Genomic DNA, 9,130 nt, shown 5'->3' with positions numbered 1-9,130 from the left:
TTCACATGACACCACTAGAGGCATGACAACATACATCTCATCAAAATATCGAACGAATACCAAATTCACATGACTACTAATAGCAAGACTTCTCCCATGTCCTCAGGAACAAACGTAACTACTCACAAAGCATATTCATGTTCATAATCAGAGGGGTATTAATATGCATAATGGATCTGAACATATGATCTTCCACCAAGTAAACCAACTAGCATCAACTATAAGGAGTAATCAACACTACTAGCAACCCACAGGTACCAATCTGAGGGTTGGATACAAAGATTGGATACAAGAGATGAACTAGGGTTTGAGATGAGATGGTGCTGGTGAAGATGTTGATGGAGATTGACCCCCTCCCGATGAGAGGATCGCTGGTTATGACAATGGTGATGATTTCCCCCTCCCAGAGGGAAGTTTCCCCGGCAGAACAGCTCCGCCAGAGGCCTAGATTGGTTCCGCCAAGGTTCCGCCTCGTGCCGGCGGAGTCTCGTCCCGAGAGCTGGCTTATCATTTCTTTCCTCGACAAAAGACTCCATATAGAAGAAGATGGGCATCGGAGGGCCACCAGGGGACCCACGAGGTAGGGGGTGCGCCCAGGGGGTAGGGCGCGCCCCCACCCTCGTGGCTGGTAGGTGGCCCCCCTCTGGTACTTTTTGTGCTCAGTAGTTTTTATATATTCTGGAAATAACTTCCGTGAAGTTTCAGGACTTTCGGAGCTGTGCAGAATAGGTCTCTAATATATGCTCCTTTTCCAGCCCAGAATCCCAACTGCCGGCATTCTCCCTCTTTATGTAAACCATGTAAAATAAGAGAGAATAGGCATAAGTATTGTGACATAATGTGTAATAACATCCCATAATGCAATAAATATCGATATAAAAGCATGATGCAAAATGGATGTATCAACTCCCCCAAGCTTTGACCTCGCTTGTCCTCAAGCGAAAACCGAAATCAAAAAATATGTGCACATGTTTAGAGATAGAGGTGTCGATAAAAATAAAATACGGACATGAGGGCATCATGATCATTCTTAGAACAGTAACACATATATATATATATTGTCATATGATCTCTTATGCTAAAGTAACAATTCAATCACAATTTCAAGTATGAATCATAAACTTCATTGAGAACCAACAAACTCTAATCTCAGTCATTGAGGCAATTGCAATTTATCATAACATAGGAAAGAGTCAATATAAGAGCTTTTCAGCAAGTCCACATACTCAACCATCTTTTAGTCTTTCACAATTGCTAACACTCATGCAATATTTATGGGTATGAAGTTTTAATCAGACACAGAGAAAGATAGGGGCTTATAGTTTTGCCTCCCAACGTTTTACATCAAGGGTAATGTCAACAATAATAGTTAATGAAGACTCACATCCCATTAGCTATATATATCAGGATCTTTCCAACACATTGTGCTTGCCAAAGGATAAAATGTAAAAAGGAAAGGTGAAGATCACCATGCCTCTTATGTAAGGTAGAAGATAAAAGTAAAAGGTAGGCCCTTCGCAGAGGGAAGCAGAGGTTGTCATGCGCTTCTATGTTTGGATGCACGAAATCTTAATGCAAAAGAACGTCACTTTATATTGCCACTTGTGATATGGACCTTTATTATGCAGTCCGTCGCTTTTATTTCTTCCATATCACAAGATCTTATAAAGCTTATTTTCTCCGCACTAATAAGTCATACATATTTAGAGAGCAATTTTTATTGCTTGCATCGATGATAACTTACTTGAAGGATCTTACTCAATCCATAGGTAGATATGGTGGACTCTCATGGCAAAACTGGGTTTAGGGATATTTGGAAGCACAAGTAGTATCTCTACTTGGTGCGAAGAAATTGGCTAGCATGAGAGGGAAAGGCAAGCTTAACATGTTGGATGATCCATGACAATATAATTTATCTCAGATGTAAGAAAACATAACCCATTATGTTGTCTTCCGTGTCCAATGTCAACTCTTAGCATGTCATACTTTAATGAGTTCTCACAATCATAAAAGATGTCCAAGAAAGTATATTTATATGAGAACCTCTCTTTCTTTATTACTTCCTATTAATTGCAACGATGACCAAAACTATGTTTGTCAACTCTCAACAACTTTTATTCATCATACTCTTTATATGTGAGCTCATTACATTCCATAAGATCCATATGATCTCTTCGTTTCTTTTTATTTTTTCTCTTTTATTTTATTTAATCCCCTCAAGATCATAGCAAAATAATCAAGCCCTTGACTCAACACTAATTTTTATTATATAGCTCACGGACTCAATTACATAGAGGGATCATAAAGCAAAACTCACAACTAGATCATACTAAAACTTTATTCTACTAGATCAAGATATTACTAAAAGTATCGAACTAAGAAAAATGGTAAACATAAAAGTGGTGGTGGTACGATACCGGGGCACTCCCCCAAGCTTGGCAGTTGCCAAGGGGAGTGCCCATACCCGTGTGATTATGTCTCCTTCTTCGGGGGTGGTGATGTGATATTCTTGGCGATGATGCCCCTCAGGATACGATTCTCTTCCTCGAGCTTATTGACTTGCTGCTTGAGGTTCATTATTTTCTTACAGAGCTTGCCAGTGACGGCTAAAGCTCCCTTCACCCAAGGATATTGCATAGCTGCGAGAGAACAAGTAACACTCTTTTTCATATTTTCATAAGAAAGAAATCTAACATTGGAAGGGATAACCGAGTTTGGAAGAGCCGAGCTCTGTGGTTCCCCCATCGTGAATGCTGCCCGGAAACGAGAAGTAGCTTCTTGATCCTACTCCATGGCATCTATCCTTTTCAAGTCAGCTTCCATCTCTTCCTCTGTTGTGGGCCCAAAGTGATAGGCATCATTGTTTGCCCCTGGACCTGGTGTCGGATGAGACACCCAACTCTCCCCGACTAACTCTTGAGAAGACATATTGCTCTAATCTGCGGCAGAAATAGCTCAAAACAAAGACAAGAGATATTTGCATGATACGGTGGTCAAAACCTTCGGGAGATTATAAAATGAATTTTTACCGACCAAAAGAAGTATCATGCAATAAAACGGAGTCCGGAAAGCGCACGAGGTGCCCACGAGGCAGGGGGCGTGCCCAAGGGGGTAGGGCGCGCCTCCCACCCTTGTGGGAGCCTCATGTCCTTTCCGGTCTGCTTCTTATTTTCCTATTTTTCTAAATATTCCAAAACGAAGAAATATTGCCATTAGAACTGTTTTGGAGTCGGTTTACTTACCATACCACGTACCTATTCCTTTTCGGAGTCTGAAACATTCCGGAAAGTGTCCCTTATGTATTCCTCCGGGGTTACGGTTTCAATAATATTAGTTTCAACATTTATAAGATTACTGAGATATAATGTTTAATTCTTTGACTGTTCACCACCTTTGGATTTGTGCCTTCGAAGTTGTTGATTTTTATGGCACCGGAACGATAGACCTCCTCGATAACGTAAGGACCTTCCCATTTAGAGAGAAGTTTGCCTGCAAAAAATCTTAAATGAGAGTTGTATAGCAATACATAATCACCTACATTAAACTCACGCTTTTGTATCCTTTTGTCAAGCCATCTTTTAACTTTTTCTTTAAACAGCTTGGCATTTTCATAAGCCCGGGTTCTCCATTCATCAAGTGACCTAATGTCAAATAACCTCTTCTCACCGGCAAGTTTGAAATCATAATTGAGCTCTTTAATGGCCCAATATGCCTTATATTATAATTCAAGAGGTAGGTGACATGCTTTACCATAAACCATTTTATACGGAGACATACCCATAGGATTTTTGTATGCAGTTCTATAGGACCATAATGCATCATCAAGTTTCTTGGACCAATTCTTTCTAGATCTATTAACAGCCTTTTGCAAAATTAATTTGAGATCTCTGTTACTCAATTCTACTTGACCACTAGACTATGGGTGATAAGGAGATGCAATTCTATGATTAACGTCATACTTAGCAAGCATTTACGAAAGGCACCCTGAATAAAGTGTGAACCACCATCAGTCATTAAATATCTAGGGACTCCAAACCTCGGGAAAATAACTTCTTTAAGCATCTTAATATAGGTGTTATGATCAACACTACTAGTTGGAACAACTTCTACCGACTTAGTAACGTAATCAACAGCAACTAAAATATGTGTATACCCATTAGAGGAAGGAAAAGGTCCCGTATAATCAAAGCCCCAAACATCAAATGGTTCAATAACGAGTGGATAATTCATAGGCATTTCTTGGCGTCTACTAATATTACCAATTCTTTGACATTCATCAAAAGACAAGACAAACTTACGAGCATACTTGAAGAGAGTAGGCCAATAAAAACTGGATTGCAATACCTTATGTGCAGTTCTATCTCCAGCATGGTGTCCTCCATAAGCCTCGGAGTGACACTTGCATGGGATATGTTCCTGTTCATGCTCAGGTACACAATGTCTAATAATACCATCTACTCCTTCTTTATAAAGATGTGGGTCATCCCAAAAGTAATGTCTCAAATCATAGAAGAACTTTTTCTTTTGCTGGTATGTGAAACTAGGTGGTATAAATTAGCAACAATATAATTTGCATAATCAGCATACCATGGAGCAGTTCGAGAACCATTTATGACATTTAATTGTGCATCAGGAAAGCTATCATCAATAGGTAGTGGGTCATCAAGTACATTTTCTAACCTAGACAAGTTGTCTGCAACGGGGTTCTCAGCTCCCTTCTATCAATAATATGCAAATCAAATTCGTGTAGCAGGAGAACCCATCTAATAAGTGTAGGTTTAGCATCTTTCTTTTCCATAAGGTATTTAATAGCAGCATGATAAGTGTGAATAGTTACTTTAGAATCAACAATATAAGGTCTGGACTTATCACAAGCAAAAACAACTGCTAAAAATTCCTTTTCAGTGGTAGCATAATTTATCTGGGCATTGTCTAGAGTTTTACTAGCATATTGAATAACATTTAATTTCTTATCAACTCTTTGCCCTAGAACAGCACCTACAGCATAATCACTAGCATCACACATTATTTCAAAGGGTAAATTCCAATCAGGTGGCTGAACAATAGGTGCAGAAATCAATGCTTTCTTAAGTATTTCAAATGCTTCTACACAATCATCATCAAAGATAAAAGGAATATCTTTTTTTTAATAGATTAGTCAGAGGCCGAGAAATTTTTGAGAAGTCCTTAATGAACCTCCTATAGAAACCGGCGTGACCGATGAAGCTTCTTATACCTTTATTGTCCTTGGGACATGGCATTTTTCAATAGCATCAACTTTAGCTTTGTCAACTTCAATACCTCTTTCAGAAATTTTATGCCCCAAGACAATACCTTCATTAACCATAAAGTGGCATTTCTCCCAGTTCAGAACAAGATTAGTTTCTGCACATCTCTGCAAAACTCAATCAAGGTTGCTTAAGCAATCATCAAAAGAGGATCCATAAACAGAGAAATCGTCCATGAAAACCTCACATATCTTTTCACAAAAGTCAGAGAACATAGCCATCATGCATCTTTGAAAGGTAGCAGGTGCATTACATAAACCAAAAGGCATATGTCTATAAGCAAAAGTACCGAAAGGGCAAGTAAAAGTGGTCTTTGATTGATCATCAGCTGACACAGGTATTTGAGAGAAGCCAGAGTAAACATCTACAAAGCAAAAATGTGTATGTTTGGATAATCTTTCTAGCATTTGATCAATAAAAGGCGGGTAATGATGTTTTTAGTAGCCTTATTTAATTTGCAGAAATCAATTACCATCCTATAACCTGTAATAATTCTTTGAGCGATCAATTCATCTTTATCATTAGGAACAACAGTAATACCTCCCTTCTTGGGGACACAATGAACATGACTTACCCACTAACTATCAACAACGTGTAAATTATACCTGCCTCAAGGAGCTTTAATATTTCTTTTCTTACCACTTCTTTCATCTTAGGATTCAGCCGTCGTTGATGATTAATAACTGGCTTGGCGTCTTCCTCCAAATTTATTTTGTCTTGACATAGAGTGGGACTAATGCCCTTGAGATCATCAAGAGTATATCCAATAGAAGCACGGTGTCTCGTCAGAGTTTTCAATAATTTCTCTTCCTCCTTCTCTGAAAGGTTAGCACTAATAATAACATATTTTCTTTTCATCAAGATAAGCATATTTAAGATTATCAAGTAATGGTTTAATCTCAAACACGGGATCACCCTTGGGTGGAGGAGGATCCCCTAGGATTTCAACGGGAAAGTTGTGTTTCAAAATAGGTCCCTGTTTAAAGAATACTTCATCTATTTCCCTTCTTTCATTCACGAACATATCATTTTCATGGTCTAGCAAATATTGTTCTAATGGATCGGTAGGAGGCATGGTAATAGAAGCAAGACCAATAATCTCATATTTACTAGGCAATTCTTTATCATGGGGTTGTCTATGAAATTTAGAAAAATTAAACTCATGAGACATATCCCCTAAACCAACAGAAACAATATCCTTATTGCAGTCTATCTTAGCATTAATAGTATTCAAGAAGGGTCTACCAAATATAATGGGACAAAAGATATCTTGAGGGGAACCAAGAACAAGAAATCAACAGGATATTTAGCCTTCCCACACAAGACTTCAACGTCTCTAACAATCCCAATTGGTGAAATAGTATCTCCATTAGCAAGCTTAATGGTAACATCAATACCTTCTATTTTCAGCTGGTGCGATATCATGCATAATTTCTTTGTATAAGGAAATAGGTATTGCACTAGCACTTGCACCCATATCACACAAGCCATGATAACAATGATCTCCTATTTTAACAGAAATAACAGGCATGCCTACGACAGGTCTATGTTTATCTTTAGCACCAGGTTTAGCAATTCTAGCAGTCTCATCACAAAAGTAAATAACCTTCCCATCAATATTATCGGCCAACAGATCTTGATGAGGACATCAATACCATTGTTACACCCACAGCCCCTGCTGCTATACACACTGGACCGATTACTAGAGCTCGCGCACGCCAATTGAATTATCAGGTACTTTCGTTTCTTGGTAACGATTCTAATGTTCATGAGAATATGATGCTGCCTAAATTGGATACATTTGTTTTGCTTACAAATGAAGGGCCTAGCTTGGACAAGAAAGATGAACCTTGGAGCAAGTTCAAGCATGGAGATGATGGCATGCGCAAGGGGAACAAGAACGGAGTTACAAGTGAAGATTCCAGGACTCTGAAGCCACCATAATGAGTGCATGAAGCATGGGACGAAATATACATGATGCCACTTCATAAATTTCATCCCGAGGCTATTTTAGGTGCTGCCTCACCTTATTATTGGGCCAGGCCCATGTATTTTCGAAGTACTTAAGTATAGGCTGTTTTAGAGTCCGTATGTGTGGGGAAACAAGAGTTAGGGTTGGTTTCGGACCCCTCCACCAAGGGCCACGAAATTCCCCCTCTCTCCTCCATATATACAGCCCTTAGGGCATCGTTTAGGCTTTGGGTTTTGTTTAGATTAAAAGTTCGCCATAGCTGCAACTTCGCGTACTTCGTTTGTGTCCAACGACCAGACCAAGACGTCACAGAACCCCACCTTGATCAATAAAGCTTTCATCTTATATTCGCAATATCCAGATTGCAATCTCAGTTTCTTGCTTGTCCTTCGTTTGCTCGCAGGAAACAGACCCTCGTGGTCAAGTTGATCGTGCTCCGGCATGGTCAATAACCCTCGGAAGTTGGCTTAGCGATTGCTAAGGCGCGACGTCTCGCGCGTTCGTAGTCGGATCGTCACGGTCGACTCCCATAGAAAACGATAGCCACCATCTCACCGAAACATCGGGTCGCCTTTGCCTCTATCATTACCATATACCACCACCCCACCATATACATCGCCGCTGCCATATACAACCACCAATCCGAGTCCACATATACCATCTCCATATACCACCACCAATCCGAGTCTAGATATACCATCGCCATATACCACCACCAATCCGAGTCCAGATATACCACCACAGTTCGAGTTCCACCAGATTCAACTCCGCCACCAGTCCTAGTCCGTGTCCAGTATTTGTTGCTTTGTTTTCGAGTTCTAGATCACGCCATACTCCGAGTCGTGAGAGAGTAGGACTCCTGAGATTCCGTGCTACCCATAGAAGAAAAATAGTTCCAAACTCAAAAAAAAACTAAGTCTGGAAAATTCTGGCTAGGCAGTTTTTAGACCATTTGTAGACTTTTTCGAAAAAAATTTGTTGCGGAGAAAAAAAAAAGAGGAAAAAAAGTGCAAAAAAAAGTGAAAAAAAGAGAAAACAAATTCAGAGTGTGCTCCTCCATTGTTTACGTGCAGCGTCGTGATTTTGTTAGTGTTCTAGGCTCGCGTCTCTAGCACGGTCTAGCCTAGGACCAGCACAGTACCGTCGTTGAGCGTTTATTCAACTTTGCATCTCTGAATTGATTATTGCTACCATATTATAAGCCTTCCCAGCTCCACATACATCTACGTCGTGCGTTTGACTCTCCCTGGTAATTGCTCTATCCAAGCTTTGAAAGTTTTGACTACGACGGTTGCCGATCACCGCCTGCTACTGGGCAAGAAATTGTAAAAATTTGAGATTGGCTTGACGGATTTGTGACACCACCACCACCTCTTGTTCGTATTCTGTAGGATCATATTCTTGTGTGTTTCTATTGTTGCTAACCATGGCAGGATCACAAGCCGACGAGACTGACTGGGAGAACATGACGAATAAGGAGTTGCATGATAAATTTCAGCAAATGATGAGTGGACAGGTGCAAGATGTGCTAAACAGATTTGAAGAGGCCATGGAGAAGATAGATGGCATGGAGAAGACGTTCAAAACAAAGCTCGATAACAAGTTTAATGAATTTCTCGCGCGTCTTCCACCACCACCACCGGCTGCACCTAACACACCTCTACAACAACAACAACGACGACTACCTACACATCGTGAAACAGCCCTCCGCCGAGCGAGCCGTCTCCCTCTTGCACCTGGCCAAACTGTTGGTGCTGCTGTTGATACTTCTGTGGCTCCTGCTGCTGATGTGGAGGAGGATGATTTTGCCGGCGATTATGAGGATGAGGTTGATCAAAATCAGAACTACGTGCCACCACCAGCACAGCAA

The sequence above is a fragment of the Triticum urartu genome, chromosome 6 (genome assembly GCF_003073215.2).
Source record: "Triticum urartu cultivar G1812 chromosome 6, Tu2.1, whole genome shotgun sequence".
In the NCBI taxonomy this organism is placed as follows: domain Eukaryota; kingdom Viridiplantae; phylum Streptophyta; class Magnoliopsida; order Poales; family Poaceae; genus Triticum; species Triticum urartu.
Note: the sequence above shows the minus strand (reverse complement) of the source record.